Below are 21,550 nucleotides of genomic sequence, written 5' to 3'. Positions count from 1 at the left end.
AATACAACAATGTAGATGCAGATATGACTTCACAGGACAAGATGGGGAAAAAATGAATTTTAATTGGAAAGCATCATAAATGGATTATATGGAAATGTTGGTTGCAAGACACATGAGAAATACAACCACTGTATTTTTAAATAAAAAATAAAAATGTAAAGGAAAGACAATTGTAATGATTAATTTGACACTGATCAGTGCAGTTGTAAAAGATTATGAAATGGCAGATTATGATGAAACATAGATCATTTGCTTCAAAGTGTCAATAGAAAAGTTAGAAGAAAAAATGCATTGCTGGGATTTATATTGAGACACCAAAATATCAATTTATGGTATGATGTCAACAAGACATAATGAGTTTGAAGTTATGGTGAAAAATATCCTTTTTATGTTATGATATCAATAAAAGATGATTAAGTTTATAATGTACTACCTTGGAAAGTAACCTTTTATGGCTCAAAAGTGGTCAGATACAGCTGTGAATAGTGGGATACTGCTCAGAAGTCTTGTGTTATTTGGCTATCTTGACGTGCATAACAGCATTTGGAAATTTTTTAGGTAAAACACTGAAGAACTGAACAAAGAAACATAGGTTTTAGGATGAATGTGCTAATTGTGAAACTTAGTTGCTGGGGGTTGCACCTGCCTACGAAAATGTCCTGTAGAACTGTGAATTTTAAATTTACTGCTTAATCATAGGCCTATGATCTGGCTCTCACATTTGTTAAAAAAAAAAAGAAAAAAGAAAAGCTTGTAGGAGAAGACTAATCAATCCACTGGTTCGAAGGCCCTAGTTGTACTATACTATTGTGTGTTGGATGCTCTGGTCTTGAAGCCTTAACTGATGTAGGAAGAATTTAAAGTTTTGGCTCTGAAGGGCTTTAGGTCAAACCCAACATCAGTAATGGCATGGAGACATTATTCATCATATCCTCAACTATTTGATCAAGACTGGAAAATAAATGTTTACAACTTTCACTACCTTCATCTAACTCAAAAGGAAAATGATTATGATAAAGATTAAAGTTCAGATGTCAATTCTGATACCAGTTAGCATAATAAACCATGACAGTTGTAAAGAGTTAAAATAACCTCACTTTTAGAATTCTGAAAATTCCAGAAACAGAAAAAACCCAATCCATGAGAGTCAAAAACTTCTGAAATTTTCAGATGATCCTTACATATCTCCAATTAAATCAATATTTGCTCTCATCAGATATGGTAGTGTAATTTTATTAAACAACATCACCTATTGCACTTAAGTCACTGTCAGGAGTAAAATTCTTGTCCTCCCTTTTTGTGCTTTGCTGTACATTTTCCTGGGTGAAACATCCATCTACCTATTCTGAATACTAAGATGAACACACTTGATACAGAATATAAAAGAGGAATCAATTAATGGAGGTAATCACTAGTTCCTTATTAAGCACTCACAAGAATAGTCCTGTCTGGTACTAGGATTTGTCATTTTCAGGTGATACTAGGTAAAAAACTTCAAATCTCTCTTGTAGTGATAAAATGCAAAAAACCCTTTTTTGTGGATCTGGCCTGAAGACAGTGTCAATTTCCATCAGCTGACACTGTGGCAGACTATGAATAAATGGGCATAAGATATTCTGTCACCAGACAAAGTGACATTAATATTGTGCTTCACCATCAGTTATCGCAGCTACAAGCCATTAGTTCCAATTAAAATAATGATTTCCTCTTTCAGGATGTAATGTCAGACTTTGTATCAGGTCAGTGATTACACATATTCCTTTTGTGACTTTAATTGTGAAATATAAACAGAGTAGGCTAATCATCCATCTTCTTTCTTACTGGCATTTTTAAGTAGAACAAGAACACAGTAGATGCAGACTCTTACCTAGACATAATAACTTTTCAGTGAACAGAATCATCTGCTCAAATTCAGCTTTGGGCTTAAAGATAGAAGTTCCAAGAGATGCCACTTTCTGGTCAATATTCACATTCACATTCTATACCTTTTTTTCTGTCTCCACTTTTTTCTGAGTAGAAATTCTCCAGGGGTTTTTTTGTTTGAGTTTTTTTTTTTTGTTGTTGGTTCTAGTTTTGGATTTGTTGGCCTTTTTCTCTTCCTTGAGAGATCTTCAGTGTATTTCATATCAAGATTTTCCAAATGATTTATCTGTAAGGACTGAAACACTATGCCATATTGTCGTAGTTTTAACTAAGTATTGTATATTGACTGTGTGTTGGTGTTAACTCTCCATGCCTCTTTTATTTCAAGCTATACATGAGAGAGTAAGATTTACACAGGTCTAATGAAAGAGGGTGAAGCAAACAAATTATCTGATGCTTACTGTGGGCTACAACCACAGATACAATTATTAAATATTAGTATTAGATAGAAATACTAATATTTCTAATATTCTAATATTTCTACCCCAGAACCAATCCCTGTGGAACTCCACTGGCCACAGGCCTCCAGCTCAATTCTCTGCCATTGATCACCTCTCTGGGTTTTGTCATTCAGCCACTTCTTGATCCACCTCACTATCCAACCCACACAGCCTGAGCTTTCTGATGAGGACGTTATGGGAGACAGTGTCAAAAACTTTGCTGAAGATGACATCCACTGCTCTCCCCTCATCTAGCCAGCCAGTTATGCCCTCATACAAGGCTATCAGATTGGTCAAACAGGATTTCCCCTTGGTGAATCCATGTTGAATCCCTCTGATAACCATCTTTTCCTTCATATGTTAGGAACACTATTCAGGATGAGTTTTTCCATCACCTTTCCAGGGATGGAGGTGAGGCTGACCAGGCTGTAGTTTCCTGGGTTGTCCTTCTTGCCCTTTTTGGAGACTGGAGTGACATTTGCCTTTCTCCAGTTCTCAGGCACCTCCCCAGTCCGCCATGACTGTTCACAAATGATGGAGAACGATGTAGCAACCTCATTAGCCAGCTCCCTCAGCACTCTTCAATGTATCCCATCAGGTCCCATTCCCCAACAAGACTTTAATGTCTTCCTCATTCACTAAGGGCAAGTTCTCTGTTGTCCTGGCCATCCTACTATCCTTGCTGGAAAGGGCTTCCTGAAGGCCGGCCTTGGCAGCAAGAACTAAATAAAAAGAAGGCATTCAGTAGTTTGGCCTGCTCTGCATCCTTTGACACCAGGGCACCCTCTGTGTTCATCACTGGGCTAACATCCCCCCTAATATTCCTTTTACCTGAAAAATTCCTTCTTATTTTCCTTTACTTTCCTGGCAAGATTCAATTCTAAAAGTGTTTTAGCCTTCCTGCTTGCACCCCTGCATGCTCTGGCAATGTTCATTTACTCTTCCCAAGAAATTAGGCCTTGTTTCCACCTCTCATAGATGGCTGCCTTCTGTCTGAGTTGTTCCAGCGTATCCTTGCTTTTCCATAGAGGCCTTCTGCCTCCTTTTCCTGCTTTTCTACATGTGAGGACACACTGATCCTGGGCTTGGAGGAAGTGGCACTTGGAGATCAACCAGCTCTCTTGGGCACTTCTACTATCTCGGATCCTATCCTATGACATCATTACAAGCAGTTCTTTGAAGAGGCCAAAGTCAGCTTGCCTGAAATCCAGAGTCACAATCCTGCTTGGTGTCCTGCTTCTTCCACATAGGATCTTGAACTCTATCATCTCATAGTCACTGCAGCCAAGGTTGCCTTCAACCTTCATATCCCCAACCAGACTCTCTTTATTTGTCAGCACCAGGTCCAGTAGCACATCCTTCCTTGTTGATTCCTCAATAACCTGTGACAGGAAGTTGCCATCAACAGGAACCTCCTGGACTGTGTTCTCTTGGCTGAGTTGGTTTGCAGGCAAATATCAGGGTGGTTAAAGTCCCCCATGAGGACTAGAGATTGTGATCATGTGGCAGCTCTCAGTTGTTTGTAGAGGCCTCATCCACTTCCTCCTCTTGGTGCGGTGGACTAGCGAACTCTCACAACAGCATCACCTGCCTTACCCTGCCCATTAATTTTTCACTCACAAGGACTCTACTTGCCCCTCATTCTCACTTAGGCAGAGCTGAATGCACACTATTTGCTGTCTCGCATAGAGAGCTATTCCACCTCCTTGCCTCATTGGCCTGTCTTTCCTAAACAATACATAGCCCTCCATGGCTGTGCTCCAGTCGTGTGAGTAGTCCCACCACGTCTCTGTGACTGCAATGAGGTTGTAGCCCTGCTTCTGCACCCACATGTCCAGTTCCTCCTGCTTATTCCCCAGGCTATGTGCATTGGTAGAGGCAATGCAGGAAGGTACACAAATACACAGGTTTCCCTGGATGGGTGCAAGAGGATCCTCCCTGATTTGATACTGCCTCAGGGCAGTCAGCATTCTGCATTTCATCCTAGTATGCAGCTGAGGAGCACTCATCATTGCATTCTCTGCCCTGCCATGTTTTCCTGTTTCTCCCGCTACTCCCCAAGTCCTTCAGTTTAAAGCCCTCATGATCAAGTTGGTCAGACTATTCCCAAATGTTCCAGTGCTCTTATGAGAGAGATGTATTCCATCCTGCCCTATCAAGTTACAGTCCCCAAAGAAGTTTCCATCATCATAAAAACTGAAACCTTCCTGTCTAACCAACTTGTCTAATTTTTGCATTAGTGAATTCCCGTTTTCCTCTGGTGGACAGGATGGTTTTAAAATTTTACTTGTCACCAGGAAAGATCTCATCTACTGAGATCATTACAGAAATATGTAATGTATTCAGGTTATGTATCCAATTGGAGTTTTAAAACTATCAAGTTTATTTATGAAACACTAAAATCCTTGCAAACTTTTAAAGAAAGGGAGGGAAAGAAAGTAGAGCAATTATTCCAGGTTACTTGAGAAAGGGTAAACTAAAGCAATTAAAAGTGAAAAAAAACCCCATTAAACTACTCTGAAGAGTTTTCTGATTTTTTTAAAGTGATTGTACAGAGATCAGTATCAAGAAAATTTGCTACGAATGCCCGTGTAACATAGAATCATAGAATGACAGGTGTTGGAAAGGACCTCTAGAGATCATCTAGACCAACTCCCCTGGTAAAGCAGGTCCACCTAGATCAGGTCACATAGGAGTGCGTCCAGGTGGGTTTTTAAAACCTCCAGAGAAGGAGACTCCACAACCTCCCTGTGCAGCTTGTGCCAGGGCTCCCTCACCCTTAGAGTAAAAAAGTTTTTCCGTATGTTTGAGTGAAACTTTTTGTTTTCCAGTATAGAATCCATCATAAACATATGTAATGAAGACCTTCATAATCTGATTGAATGAATTGCTGTGCAACAACGAAGAATACTTTTGTTTAAGGCATGGCAACTGGTCACATTACAGAAGGAAAATCAGACAAATTAATATAGTGAAGTGTTTGTGATGAATGTGAGCTGGACATATTTTTTTGAAGATTATCTTCCTCTGTTTGAGAAAATCTATTATAAATGATACTTTTTGTGATGGGACCTGCATGCCTAAAAACTCTTCATTATAAGTACTAAAATGAGTTATAATGATATTAAAGGGTTGTGGTTTTTTTCCAAAAAACAAAGCTGTATGTTAATAGTAAACTACTTACATTGAATTACATTCAATGTAATAGTTTTGTCACTGTCCTCTTTATATACCCATTTCAGATGAAATTAAAATATCCTAAATGTTACAAAAAATTGAAAATGCTTTGTATTTGTGTCTCTTTTCTTGTCAAGCTCAAACATCAGTCTTCTAAGACTGGGTAAGAGACACTGTATTCAATTTGCAGCAGTGAGTTAAGAAAGTAAGGATCTTCATTTTCCTGGCTGGGACTATGTAGACATGTGGATCACCACTGCCTTTTAAGTGGTGCTACCTAAAGCTTGCTTGAGGTCCTACTAATCCCCCTGCCTCCCCTGTGGTGCCAACTTGTTCTACTTTTCAGTCTTAGACCAGTACTTACTCTACTGCTAATGTTCAAAACTGTGCCAGGTAGATCAACTGGCACAAAATGAGGAGCCTAAAGGATTTCAAGTTTCCAATTGTGATATGTTTCTTGTGCTGGAGCTTTTGTTTCCTTTAGTAGAGCAGATGTTACATACTCATGCTACAAGAAGGCCAAGGTTAAGCAAGGATCAGGTAGGATGACTTTCCAAGTGAGCTTTCTCTCACACTTGAGCCTGCTCTTTGCAATGTTCTTACGTAGACAATGGTTTAACGAGTCCCCAGACAGACAATCTAGTGCTGGCACATTTAAACATGTTTATGTAGTTTTCTTATGAAAGTAAAAGGACAGCCTAAGTCTCTAATAAAAACACATCTTAAACCCAACATGTATCTTTTTTTTTATTATCTGTTGTTGCAATAGTGTCCCCATTAAAAATCATTAGTCTTTTCAGGGCCAAACTTTATTTGCAGTGTGAAGGCTCATGGAGTGGTCCATCTGGCTCCTGGCTGGTAAGCAAACCTTTCATGCCAAAATGCACCTCTGAGAGAAAGCACATGGGATGTGTAATGGGGCTCAAGCTAGAAATGTCAAAACATTTTGCATATCCTCATATTTGTACAATCAATCATGACAAAATCTGGATCTCTCTCAGTTTTAAATATTTTTAAATTGTTTCATCTTACTGTTCAAGCCTCTGTATTCAAGCCTGCAGATTTCTGAGTGAAGAGACCTTTTGAAGAAAGAAAAAACTAGAAAAATTTAAATTGGAATTGAAAGCTCTGTCATGTTTTTGATGTCAGAATTTTATTGGGTGTGGATGTCTATTGTCACTGAACAACCAGCCACGGTGATATAATAGAAAATAAAAGTAACCGAAGAGATCATGTTGTCTCAGTTTACCTGGGCAAACATTAGTGATGAGATCTCTCATGCATTTGCAATTATGAAATCAATAAAGCAGCTCTATTGCACCTGAGGATCTGAACCTTGGCTGGCTAACTGGCCTGAATTTGAGCTTGGAGGTTTGCTCATCACCCGTATGTGTTCCCCTACCTGACTCGTGTCATGACATAAGGAAGAATGAGTTAAGAAAAGTGTGTCCGTGAGTAGTGGTAATGTATCACAGTCTTCAAACCTTCCCTGTTAACTTAAATTAACCTTATTGAAAGCTAAATCTTATGCTGTGTATGCAACCTCAAGCAACGTTAGCTGAGGAGCAAAGAAAATTAATGGTTCAATGAGCAAAAAGTTCCTGTGCTCTCAGCATTTATGGGAAGGAAAGAGGAACCTGTCCCCTCCACGCCCCAAAAACACATGAAGGGTAAGAATTTCTAGATTATATCTGATACCAGCTTAGACAGAGTTGGCTACTGTTAATGGCTCGTGTGAGGGTTGCCACTTGTGGACTGTTCTTCTTTCTTGCAGAAGTGATAAGCAGGAAACGTTCCACTACTGCTCCAGCTAGATCCATAATGACTTTTTCCCTGCTGTAGGTAATGGCTTACCCACGCAATTACTTTCTTTTGTCTTCACAGAGCTGAGGATAAATTATTTCAACCTCTTTGCAGGGGGCATTTGAAGCTATTTTTAGGGAGAAATAAATTCTTTCATGTAAGATGTGGGACTTGTTGCTCCTCAGGCAGCTGAGAGAAAATGAAAGACACTTCAAGTCTTTTTAAAAGCTGGGTTCTGATTTTTAGCTTGAGATCAAAGAGAGAACGGGGAAAGGAGGGGAAGACGAGTTTCTAGTAACCTACCTGTATATACAGCCTTGTAATGTGTCCTTTGAAGGACACATTACATTTCTGATCTTTGAACTTTTTTCCTTATTTTATGAAGGTGATCTGAATTTCTTTTCAGTTATCTTATTGTGAAACTAATGACTGTGCCTTAGATGTCTTGAGAAAAAAACAAGGCATAACCTTCTGTGCCTGAAAAAAAAAAAGAACACAGCGTCTGGAACTTGGTTATTACAGTCACACTTTTGTTTGTGGGAAAAATGCCAAAGTAGTTTTAAAACATTAACATCTGAAAATAATATTTAGTAGGTTTTTGAAAACACAATTTAGGGTTTTGATGTCATACTACAGTACTTTAAGCTCAGTGCTGTTACTTCAGTATATTTGTTTTGTTTGCAGTAAACCTATTTATTTTCTTTTCAAACTGCTTTATTTATTGAGTGGTACATTTAAAATTCAGAATTCATTTTGTTGTTGCTTTTGCACATAGTTGCAAAGCTACTGCTGACTTGTGTAAAGAATAATAACCAAGCTAAATGAGCTTCTAATAGCACTTGTAACTGATACAGATTTCAGATAAGTGTCCCTAGCCCAGCAGAATGACAGATTTTCTTCTTGTTTTTGAGATAATGATAGGTATAGCACTTACTATCGCATGGAGGAAAAGCATGGATAATGACATGTAGCTGAGGGGCAGTACTGTCTGTTTATCAGAGTATGTAGCCAGAGAGATTGGTTGTGGTGTTCAAAAGCAAGCTGTATTGATCTCGGCTACAGTACACTCTTATTGTTTCCTACACTTACCCAAACTGATGTTATTCACTGGGATCAGAAATCAATCAGGGCTTATAGCTTCTACAATGGAAAAATAAAGCATGTATTTTCCAGTCCTGTGCAGGAAGCCAAATATTGGATGCTCTGACAGGAATGGAGCCAAAAAAAAGTAAGAAGTATTTAACATTTTCATGTGGTACTAACAGTCTCCATTACTATAAATCTTTTCCTTTGTAGATATTTAAAACCTTTACTGGGATGAGGAAGGAATGTAATTGCCATTGTTTAAAGCTTCTGAGATTGATGCAATGGAGGAAAGAGCTGCCTTGCTCTAGGGGAAAGAGATGGTTCAAGTGAGAGGAGTGGAAAAATCCTATGATTTTGGAAGCAAAAGAGGGGCTGTAGTGATGGCCTCTGTGAGAAGTTGCTTGATGATCCCCCAATATCAAGTTGGATATGCATCTGATCAAGGCTGAGCCAATCAGGTGCCTCTGCAAGGAAAATGTGCCACAGTAAGGGGAAGAGGATGAGAGGAAATGGAGTGAGAGAGAATGAGATCAAACAACCATGCAGACACATTAAGATCAGTGAAGAAAGAGAGGAAGAGATGTGCCAGTGCAGAGACACTCCCTGTATCCCGTGGTGACATGGCAAGCTGTTGCCCTGCAACCCATGGACATTAACGATGGAGGCAAGATCCACCTGCAGCCTGTGGAGAACTCCACAGTGGAGGAAGCAGCAGTGCCAAAAGAAGGTTGTGACACTGTGGGAAGCCTTTGATGGAGCAATCTGCTTTGGAAGGACTGTGGCCTATGGAAGGGACCCATGCTGGGGGAGTCTTTGAGAAGCTGCTGCCCTTGGGGAGGACTCACAATGGAGAGAGTCTTAGAGGACTGTCTCCTGTAGGAGGAATTCCTCTCTGGAGCAGGTCAAGAATGTGTGGGGTCCTGCCCCTGAGGAGGAAGAAGTGGCAGAGAAGATCTGTGACAAACTGACTGCAACCCCCATTCCCCTTAAACTTTGTGCCACTGCTGGGGAGGAGGTAGAGAAATTGAGAGCAGAGCTGAGATTGGGAAGAGGGGAGGGGTGAGGGGAAGATCTTTTTATGATCTGGTCATATTACTCATCATCCTACTCTATTTTTTATCAGTGGTGGATTAAAATTATTTTGGTTTTCTTCCCAAAATGGAGTCTGTTTTGCCCATAACCAAGTGGAGTGATCTCTACCTGTACTCATCTTGACCCATGAGGCCCTTTGCTGTCTTTTCCCTATCCCAGTACTAGGGTGCAGGAGTGAGCAAGGGGCTGCATGAAGGTTTGTTTCCATCTTGTCTTAAACTACAACACAAAACAAGTTTTCTAACTATGTTTTGTTGTCACTGTCACTCAAGAAGCTCCAGTGAACATAGGTGTAAGGCTGCAATAAAATGCAGAATAAAATGGCACTAAGCTCAGCACTGATTGTAGCTAAAAGCAAATTGCTTAGTAAAAGCAGAGAACAAGTTTCTGGGAAATTCAGAAGATCTATTGCCTAGTTGATGCAGATTTCTGTGAGATCTTTTAATGTGTCCTTGGCATCTGTTAAGTGGGAAGAAAAGAGGAGGAGGCTCCAAGAATGTTTGGAAAAGCATTCACTCAGCTGTCCTCACTTTCAAATATTCCTTCTTTACAAGGGTTGCTCTTCCCTGGGGAAGGAGTCTGGCTTGTGAAACCCTATGGGAGCACCCTTGGGATTTCTGGATACATCAAGGACATTTTCACAGCACATGGTCTATTGTAGCTGTGGCAACAATAATCACTTTAACACAGAGAAGGCAAGAAGTTCAAGGGTACAGCCAGTGGAAGTTGAACACGTTATCATAAAGGTATCTGCTGATATAGCAGATACTCATTGGAAGAGAAGTCAGTACTCACATAGGCAGATGAACTGTAGGAAAAGGACTATTGAATCTTCATCTAATCTACCCTCCCAAAGCTCTTGCTTATTATTGTCTAGGACCTGCTGTACCAAGCAGGCTAACATATATCTGCCAAACAGAACAAAGCCTAAAACTACTTATTTTCTTACCATCTCATTTCTACTGCACAGTGTGTCCCAGTACTCCTGAACTGTCAGATGAGATCATCATCATAGCAGATCTGATCTGGGCCTTTTCTGACTAAAATGATGAAGAAGTGCTGCCTTTGGTTCCTACCAGCACAGAATAGTGAAAGCAGTAATTCCTAGAATTGCTTAATTCCTCCCCTTGTTGTTCTGCAGGGCTCTCAGGCTGTTAGGGCTCCCAGGGCTCTTTCTAGTTCCTGCGTCAGAAAGAGTCCATGCAAAACCATGGATCCAACAACCTTCAGAATAACCTTCTGGGCAGAACAACCTTCTGAGCAGAACCTTCCCTGCATGGGCACCTCAGGAAATGATAGCAGCAAGCTTTGCAACCTACTTGAGGGTGGATTTTTTCCCACCTGGTCTTCATCTTTTAGAGCTCTTGCTAGGTAAGCTGATCAGAAGTATCTCCAGATGAACACACAAGATGCTCTCTATCATGACTGGATTTTTTATTAAACCTTTACCAAGACCTTCTTAGATTAGATGTAGTTTCCAAACTTGTCTCTGACATAAAAGAAAAACCTACTATAAACTTCTGATGTCATTGATTTCTGTCTACATTGCACTTATGGTATCTTAAAGTTCTGGGAAGAATCCTGCTGTAATCAGTTACCTGCTCATACTTGTTACTAACAAGTATGGTGGAGTTCAAGATCCTGTGTGGAAGAAGCAGGACACCAAGCCAGGCTGCAGCCTTTGGCTTCAGGAGAGCTGACTTTGGCCTCTTCAAAAACTTGCTTGGAAGAATCTCATGGGATAGGATTATAGATGGCAAGAGTGCCCAATATAGCTGGTTGATCATCAAGTGCCACTTCCTCCAAGCTGAAGACTGATGTGTCCCCACAATATCAGGGAAAAGAAGCAAGGGGCCTACATGGATGAAAAAATAACTACTGGAACTACTCAAGGAAAAAGAAAGAAATCTATGGAAGGTGGAAAAACAAGCCTGGAAGAGTATAGGAACATCACCAGAGTATGCTGTGCTGCAACCAAGAAGGTCAAAGCCTTTTTGGAAATAAACCTGGCAAAGGAAATAAAGGAAAATAAGAAGGGCTTTTTCAAATATATTAGTGGCAAAAGGAAGATTAGGGAGAATGTGAAGCCGCTGATGAACACAGAGGGTGCCCTGATGACAAAGGATGCAGAGAAGGCTGAACTAATGAATACCTTCTTTGCCTCAGTTTTCACTGCCAAGACCAGCCCTTGGGAAGCCCAGTCCAACGATGGTAGGATAGTCTAGAGAATGAAAGATTTTCCCTTGGTGGATGAGGATGAGGTTAGAGACCTGTTGGGCAAGCTTAACACCCATAAATCAATGGGACCTAATGTGATGAACCCATAGGTGCTGAGGGAGCTGTCAGATGTGGTTGCTAAGTTGCTCTCCATCATTTTTGAACAGTCATGGAGGAGAGGTGAGGTGCGTGAGGACTGGAGAAAGGCAAATGTCACTCCAATTTACAAAAAGGTCAAGAAGGAAGACCTGGGAAACTGCATGCTGGTCATCCTCACCTCCAGCCCTGGAAAGGTGATGGAACAACTCATCTTGGATGTCAGTATTAAACATATGAAGGAAAAGTTATCAGGAGGAGTAAACATGGATTCACCAAGGGGAAATCCTGTTTGACCAACCTGATAGCCTTCTATGAGAGTAAAACTGGCTGGCTAGATGAGGGGAGAGCAGTGGATGGCATCTGCCTCGACTTCAGCAAGGCTTTTGACAGTATCTTCCATAATGTCCTCATAGAAAAGCTCAAAAAATGTTGGTTGAATGAGTGGATGGTGAGGTGGATTGAGAACTGTCAGAGCCCAGAGAGTGGTGATCAATGGCACAGAACTGAGCTGGAGGCCTGTGGTCAGTGGAGTTCCAAAGGGATCAATTCTGTGGCCAGTCTTGTTCAACATCTTCATCAACGACCTGGATGAGAGGACAGAGTGTACCCTCAGCAAGTTGACTGATAACACCAAACTGGGAGGACTGGCTGATTCCCCAGAAGGCTGTGCTGCCATTCAGCAGGATCTTGACTGTCTTGAGAGTTGGGAAGAGAAGAACCTCATGAGGTTCAACAAGGGCAAGTGCAGAGTCCTGCACCTGAGGAGAAACAACCCCATGCACCAGTACAGGCAGGGTTTTGACCTGCTGGAGAGCAGCTCTGAAGAGAGAGATGTGGGAGTCCCGGTTGATAATAAATTAAACATGAGCCAGCAATGTGCCCTTGTGGCCAAGAAGGCCAATAACATTCTGGGATACATCAAGAAGAGAGTGGCCAGCAGGTCAAGGGAGATTCTCCTCTCCCTCCATTTTACCCTAGTGAGGCCTCATCTGGAGTACTGTGTCCAGTTCTGGGCTCCCCAGCTCAAGAGGGACAGAGAACTTCTGGAGAGAGTCCATCGCAGGGTCACCAAGATGACCGAGGGACTGGAGCATCTTTCTTATGAGGAAAAGCTGTGGGAACTGGGGCTGTTCAGCCTGGATAAAGGGAGACTGAGGAGGGATCTCATTAATACTTACAAGTATTTAAAAGATGTATGTCAAAAGGACAGCTATGCCCTTTTTTCCATGGTGTCCAGTGATAGGACTAGGGGTAATTGGCAAAAACTGGAACACAAGAAGTTCTACTTAAGAAAAACTTCTCTAACCCTAAGGCTGAGGTGTATGCATGAGGTTGATAATCAAAGTCCATGGATAATTCTGGAGATTTCACGTGAAGTTGTTAGGTCAACTCATTATGAACTAGGCTTAACTATGGATGCGGGAAAGCGAAGGTGAGTTTAGGTTTCTGAGAAGTGGAACTAATTAAAATAGTCTGCACCTGTGTAAGACACACCTGTGTTGCCAGGGATGTGCATATTGTACATGTGTGATGTGGTATTCTGGTTGGAAAGGAACTTAAAGCTTTAGACGCCAAAAGTGTAACAAGGATTTGTGGGCAAGATGCTGGCTAGCTGTTAGTAGAAAGAAGTTGTACACCGACTTTTAGATCTAAAGCATCCCCAGACACCTATATAATAGTAAATGAATCTCACTGACTTAGTGTGGACATTTTATGGTAAGCTGCTTAGACAGCTTAAAGTCTTCATTTTATTGTCAAAGTTAGATCCTGAAGCATGGAAGGATTTGGCCACAATGAAGACAAGTAAATAGGGAGACAGTAAAGGCCAAAGTTGTTCCAAAAGCCAAAATAACATGTTGATTTTGATAAATGCCATCTTATCTCATTAAGTAGGAGAGTAAAGGGAGGAAGATTAGCAAAATAAGTTTGAGATTGCATATTCTAATTTTGACAGTGACTTTTATCAAATAAGAAGAAATAGCATTATAGTCACTGTTCTACAAGGTCTATAGCTGGTATCAAATTTTTAATCCCCCTGATATTTTATGCTTCAGGATACAACTGTTTAGGGTAGTAATCCAATCTAAGAGCATAGGTTTGTTAAAATGGACGGCTGTGTGGATCAAAGTCCATCTGAGCTTCAGCCCAGATCTCTTACGGGGTTTTTTGTATCTTGGATTTTCATGGGCACAATCATAGAATCATAGAATGGTAGGGTTGGAAGGGACCTTTAGAGATCATCTAGTCCAATCCCCCTGCAGAAGCAGGTCCACCTAGATCAGGTCACATAGGAACAATGGAATTAAACATATCCATCTGAGAAGATATAATATCCATGTCAAATATCATTGGGTACTCTAACATCACAGTAAGAATTCTGATTATATCAGATGTCACGTAGTTTCATATCTATCTCTGCCCATTCCACCAGTAACACTAAAAAGACACTGCTGTGACTTTCTGCAGGGAAACTACAGGATTCTCCGTAGCAAGTCCACATTGCAGGAGTACAGGATCAAACTGCTTTCTTTTTAACATGCACTTCTAGACATACAGAAAGCCTTCAACACAGTCTCTCACAGCATCCTTCTTGACAAACTGGATGCCCATGACTTAGATGGATGAGTACAAAGCTATCTGGATGACCAGCCACAGAGAGTGGTGGTGAATGGAGTTAAATCCAGTTGGAAGCTGAACACTAGTGGTGTTCCCCAAGGCTCAGTGTTGGGACCTGTTCTGTTTAACGTCTTCCTCTATGATACACTGAGGTACTGGATGATACACTGAGGTACTGGAGCATGTCCAGAGATGGGCTGTGCTCTGTAGAGAAGGATCTGGAAAACAAGACTTATGAAGAACAGCTGAGGGAACTGGGGTCGTTTAGCCTAGAGAAGAGGAGGCTGAGAGGAGACATGACCTCTCTCTACAACTACCTGAAAGGGGGTTGTAATGAGGTGCGGGTTGGTCTCATCTCCCAAGTAATGAATGACAGGACAGGAGGGAATGGGCTCAAGTTGCACCAGAGGAGGTTTTGATTGTAGATTAAAAAGAACTTTTTGTCTGAGAGGGTTATTAAACATTGGATTGGGTTGCCCAGGGAGTTGTTGGAGTCACCATCCCTAGAGATATTTAAAAGACACAGAGATGAGGTGCTGAGGGACACGATTTAGTTTAGTGGTGGTCTTGGCAGCGTTAGGTTAGTGGTTGGATGATCTTAAAGATCTTTTCCAGCCATAATGATTCTATGATTTTATGATTCATACAGAACTTGTGAGTAAGGCTCTTCACTTGTCCATGTGTAAATTAAAAACTAACCAGATTCGGAATACTTTTTTTTCACTCTAATTTTCCTGTTATACAGCATGCACTTTAATTTCTAGGAGACCATAAATTTCTAATCTGTGCAGAGAACTCAGATTGATTTAACCAAAGACGACCCTCTTGCCATCCGACAAGCTACAAAAGGCATTGAAAACACAAAAGACTTTATTCACAAAAGTGGCCTACTTAGAAAATAAAATTCTGGATATGTTGCCAGAAAATCCAATGTTACTTCAATGGCAGTGCAGGTTCCAGATCAAAATATAACTCATATATCTAATATATTTTATTAGTTTTTAATATCTCTTTAAATCTAGTCTTATATTTTTAACTCATGCCTTGGATTCTTTTAATTTTAAAATCTTTTAGAAGGTTTGGATTCTCACTCCTACTTACAACTGCGGATTTGTAGGACACTATTTTGATATAGGATTCAGAAACAACTGCCAGTGGATATACAGCAGCAGACGAGCATACAGTATTTGTTATTTTTTTTTTTTCCCTAAATTCATGTATATTTTTTCTGCCTGGCCTCATTTGAGAAAGATTGCATACAGTAGATGTGAGGAACATTTTAATGCAAGCTACTCTCTGAACTGCTGTTGGTAAATGATCGTGTCTGTTTCCAAACATGAATATTTCTAATTGCAGATAGACAGCATCACCAAGTAATTTTCTTTAGGTAATTTCTCTTTATTACAAATTCAATCAGAAACAACAGATGAGATTATCTTATAAGTGTGAATATGTATTATTATTAGAATGGCAGTGGCCCAAAAAATTGTTTCTAGGCATTAATTCCTCTCTGAGAAAAACAGCAAAGACTGCAAGGTTCTTGATGCCATTGTCATACAGTTTTTAATTGCAGAAATTTTGATTTCTCTCCTCCTGTTTTCCTCCTTGTATGTGTTTTGGAGGTGGTCCCTCAGTATTCTAGGAACGTGGATCAGTCTTCTTGTAATAACATCCTCTTAAAATTGCAATAGGGGATGGACAATCTGACTCTGTTTTTGCTCTGATAATTTCATTTCCATGGGATATTTCTTCAGAATGTATGATTTCTTTGATTAAATCACAGAAAAGCTGAGCTACAAACTACAGCAGAAAGGAGAGGTCAAACAATTAGAGCTCTGGTGCAACGCCTAAAATATTCTCTTTCTTCCACAATATATTTTACTTCATAATTTCCCACCTGCTATTTACACCAAAGGAGAGCTATATCCTTGTGAAATCAATTCACAGACTTCCTTTTATCAGCTTCAGATGTTACTGAGGAGGTTGAAGGTTAATTTGGGTATTTTTCTTGTCTTGTTCCATTGCTCACCTTCCTCCAGTCCCTTTACTGCCAAAGCTTATTAAGATCACATTGGATTTATTCATACAATCATATCTGCTCTCAGGAAAATAAAGTGGATTTGAAGCTTGTACTCAAGTTTGTTCAGAGAATAACATGCAAGTTTTTTAAATTTTTTAAAAAAGACACACAACATCAAAGGGCAAAGTAAGCAAACCTGCAGCCTCTTAAGTTTTCCTTTTTCAGGAAAATAGTGCAGTTCAGATGGTATTTAGGTTTTCCCCCATCTCATATTGAAAGTAGCAGTTTTGGTTTTAATTGCTGATTTCTTTGTAGTACCTGTAACACATCAAATGAAGGCTTTGAAGGAAGGAGCCTAATGTCATCTTTTCAACTCAAATACTGAACTGATCAAAAGCTCTTCAATCTTGTCACTTAAACTGATTAAAGCTCATTTAGAAGATGTGTGCAAAAACATGTGGAATTTAGCTATAAGGGCAGATAATAGCACTGAATGGTCAAGAATAAGTTGCAATGTCTGTAGGTGGCACAAATTTTGCATGGCTGTCTTTGTAACACTGGATAAAATGCAGATCCTGTCCTGAGGCTCTGCTTTATTGCCCTGTTGTGTCTTGAAAAATGGATATCTGAATCTTCTGATTAAAAGAAGATTGAAAGCAAACCTCCCAGTTTCAGGGCATGCAAATAAAACCTCTTGTCCTTGAAGAAAATCTGCCTTAGAAAAGATTGAGTGCTTTGATGACAAGTGCTGAGTGGCATCACTCTGGATGCCAGAGTAGAGGAGCAGAAGAGGCTTACTGCATGTATGGTGGCACTGGCAGCTTACAGTGGAAATCCTGCCTTTGCTCTGTTGCTCCACAGGGCAGGTGGGTGCCACAGTAGGGAGCTAGATCCCATACAGCAGAAGAATAGAAGAAAAGCAGGTGACTAAGATGTAGGTACTGTAGTATCTGACATAAGAGCTAAATTTTAGCTTTGATCCACACATTTACACAGCATGCTTCGTATTTCTGCAGCACAAAGCAGAGACGAATCCAAGACTGTGAAAACCATAGTAGCAAGTTGCCCACTGAACTATCCTTCTACAGACACAGAAGGAACGTGCCTATCCTCTCCCTTTCCCTAACCTGGAAGAATTCAGTTAGAGAGACTAAGTTCAGTTTCTAAGGTTAGAGAGACTATTGGTGAGGCTGCAACTATGGAGAAACTCATTATTTTTTTTTTCCTGTCTTTTTTTCCATCAATAAATTTACAGGGTTTTTGACAACACAGAATATCACCCCTCTAGCACTTGCATCTTAGTCATGTCTTTTTTTTCAGATGTGATTATATATGTATTTTCTAGGAATCACAACTTCTGGAAAATGTGAAGTGCTAGAAAGTATTGTCACATAGAAAAAAAAAAAAAAAAGAAGAAGAGGAAAGAATTTCTCCAGCAACAATTCCTCAATGTTTTAGTTTTCAAGCTTAATGATACTTAATTTTAACTTCTTTAAAAATAAATCATAGTAATGGATCCTCTGATTTGTGTTTCTTTTCTTTTTTTAAAAAATAAAATTGTTAAATATTTATTGCAAACATTGCATTTATATCACGTTCCACAGCAGCCCTGCACTAACAAATAGTTTCTTGCATGTCATTTGTTGCTATAGAGTTGCCACTGCCACCATTTGCCGAGAAGCACATAAACATCAGACTTTAACATCATTACATTTTCTACCTCTCAGATGGGATTTGTGTTCTGTTTCCAGATTCTATTACTGGATGAGTTTCACTGGCTCGAAGGGGTGAAAAAAAAAGAAAAGAAAAGGGTGAAGGGAAAAAAGTATAAGCAATGTTTTTATTAAATCTTTCTCTTATTCTCACACAAGCTTTTTTTTATTTTATTTCTTCCCTTTTGTACCTTCTGTGTATTTTTAATGATTTTTCTGTTGCTTGTAGGAAGTTGAGAGGATGAGCAAGGGAAAGACAGAGCACTCAGATAGAATAATTCAATTTTCTACTTTGTGAAGAGAAAAATCTGTCTCTGGGCTACATCTTAAAAAAAAAAAAAAGGAAATATGTTTTCTCTTTGTATCTCCTAATACATTTTATTTAAAGAAAAACAAGCCCCTTTTAATCCTTACTTCCTTTTTGGAAAATGAAGTGACGCACTATGCAAAATCACAGAAACAGGTGATGCACATACTTGAATTTTTAAGGAAACAGGAGAATTTTGCAATGGAACAGTGCATAACTCACAAGAAAAAGAAGCTTCTGGCAAACCAAAGTCACAGAGCCAGCATACTAAGCCTTTGTTTCACATAAGAGAAGCGGGGAAGAATGGAAGAGGAGGAGAGAATATAATGTGTCTTTCTCACATTATGATTAGCTGGCTTAGTAATCATCTTTGCTTAATGATAATTATAAATTTTCTTGAGCACTATAATTTTTTTACAATGTTTTTCTGTGACTGTCAAAGGCAACATTTTACACAGAGAAGCTGTGGTTTGTTTCCCCAAATATATCCAGGTATTAGCTTTTGGTGGGAATTTGGCAGTGAGGAGACAATACAAACTACTATCAAAGGTGAAACCACTGCCATCTTAGCCAAGTTTGAGAAGGAAAGACTGGTGCTGCTGTTGGTTGCAGAGATCCTGTGCTGCCTGTGATACTCCTATGGCAAGTAAAAGCCCATCACTGCCAGTGTTAAAGAGAATGTAGGTAGAGTGATTGCTGCACTTGTTAAAAGGCTTCAGGTAATACTTGTTCCAGTATGTCGTGGTTTTGCCCAGCCAGCAATGAAGCACCACGACAGTCTTTTCCTCGGTACCCCTCTTCCACTCCTACCCTCGTTAGGATGGTAGAGGCCCCAGTGAGATGGGAGGAATAAAAATAAGCAAGGATGTTGTGGATCGAGACAAAGGCAGGGAGGAATCACTGCCAATTACAGTTCTGGGCAAAACAGACTCCAGTACACGACTTAGAGAGGAAAGTAGGAAAGTTTATTCTACCACCTACAAGAAACAGAATAGAATAAAAAGCAAAAAGAGAGCAGGATGATGAGAAAATTACAACCAGCACTTTAAAGTCTCCCTCTCCCATCCTTCCTTTCTTCCCAGACCCAGCTCACTACTCCCAATATCTCTACCTCCTCCTCCCTCAAGAGCTCAGATTGGGGTAGGGAATAGGGAATGTGATCAGTCTCTCACAGATAATCTCTACTGCTCCTCTCTTCTCAGAGGATGACTCCTTGCATTCTTCCCCTGCTCCAATACAGGGTCCCTCTTACAGGATACAATCCTTAATGAACTTCTCTGGTGTGGGTTCTTCCCAGCAGAGCTATGGCTTTTGCAAATATGGTGTCCCCGACACAGGACATGGCCTCCTCCTGGCATAGTCACTGCCCCTGGCGCTGGGTCTTTTATGAAGTTCAAACAAATCTCTGCTTCACCAGACCTCTCTGCAGGATGCAGGGGAGTCTCTGCTCCATCACATCTCCTCCTCTCTTCCCTCGTTGACCATGCTGTCCACATGGTGACTGAGAGGAGAAACACACAGAAATCAAGGAGAGCTTTGGTAAACTACTACACAAAAATAAATCTAAGCTTGATGGAGCACACCACTTTACATCTTTGTGCCAAGTCTTCCACTATACTTGATCCCTTATTCTGATATCATAATGTTTGAAATATGTTACTCTCTTATTGCTGGAAGTGGCAGAAAAGAAGTATCACCATTTTCTAAAAAATGTAGATTTTATATTTCACAACTTGCTTGATGCAGCTCAATGTTCTTTTTGTTATTATCATTGCAAGTCACTATATCTGAACTATGACTTGGTAGCAGAGCTATGGTTCTACTGCATATAACATTTGCTCAGGTTGAATATGTTTTTTGCTTAGGGTGGATCGCTAGCTGGTTAGTCACATACATTTGACTTGGGCCTAAAATTGAGCCTGTGCCTGAATTTTGGTATACTTATGCACTCCAACTTACTGTTGCAGGGAACACCCTTCTAAAGTCATGTGGTTTAAATCAAGTCAGGTTTGAAGCAGTTTATTTGTTTATTGACAGCATGTGATTAACAGGAGGAGAGTGAATGATATATTCAGGATCAATATCGACAATATCACAGATAAACTGCAATATCAGACATTTCTAACATGTTAATAGGCTCTTAACATTTCAGACCACTCTTCTGAAACTAATCCACACAAGTTTTAACTTCACAAAGACACAAGCACACATTCCACCCACTACCTCCACCCACTCTCCTCCTGTGACCACCAGAACACCTGTGCTGGTGAATAAAACCCTTCAACATCCCCTCTGCACCTTGTGGTGTGGGTGTCCTCATATCTCAGTCCCAGTAGCAGGGTTCAAGCTGGTCCCAGCACCCTTCCCATGGGAAGCAGGGCTCTGCCTGTCCCAGGCAGAGGCAACAGTGCCAGAAAGGAAGCTGCAGGCACTGCCTAGCCTGGATACCTATGCCTCCACCTTCCCTCCCGAGCGTCTCTTCCTTCCTGTTGCAAGTTATTGTGGTTCTTAAACTGATTGTCAAGCTGACTCTCCGTTTTCAGGGAAAAAAAAGAAAAAGAGCAAATCCACTGGTAACTGTTTAGTCATGCTGATGGTTGTTTTATCCAAACTGTGCCATTGGTAATTCCTTCTTAGCATTACCAGTTTTGAGGCACCTAGACTTTGCCACACAATGTTTCCCATACCCATGAGATATGCCTAGCCAGCTCATGGCAATGCTGAAAGGGTTTTGATAAAGTGACTCAATCATTACAGCAGCCCATATTTTGAAGAGCTGTAACAGGCTGTGTGGAAGGACTAGCTCTGCATTATGACTCTTGCTGAGGAGTGAAAACTCCCTATCTCCTAACAACTGTGTTTAAGAGAGGGGCATAATGATTATTGACACTTAAAATTACTAACAATTTACTGCTGAAGATTATTTTGAAATTCCAACTAGCCCAACATTAATGTTAATCAAGGATACAAGTGAGAAGGAATATTTTAACAGAAATACTCAAGGCCTAATGTATTTAACTGCCATTAGAATTAAGAGGAGTTATTCACATGAATCCAT

The sequence above is a fragment of the Colius striatus genome, chromosome 4 (genome assembly GCF_028858725.1).
Source record: "Colius striatus isolate bColStr4 chromosome 4, bColStr4.1.hap1, whole genome shotgun sequence".
Taxonomy (NCBI): Eukaryota; Metazoa; Chordata; class Aves; order Coliiformes; family Coliidae; genus Colius; species Colius striatus.
Note: the sequence above shows the minus strand (reverse complement) of the source record.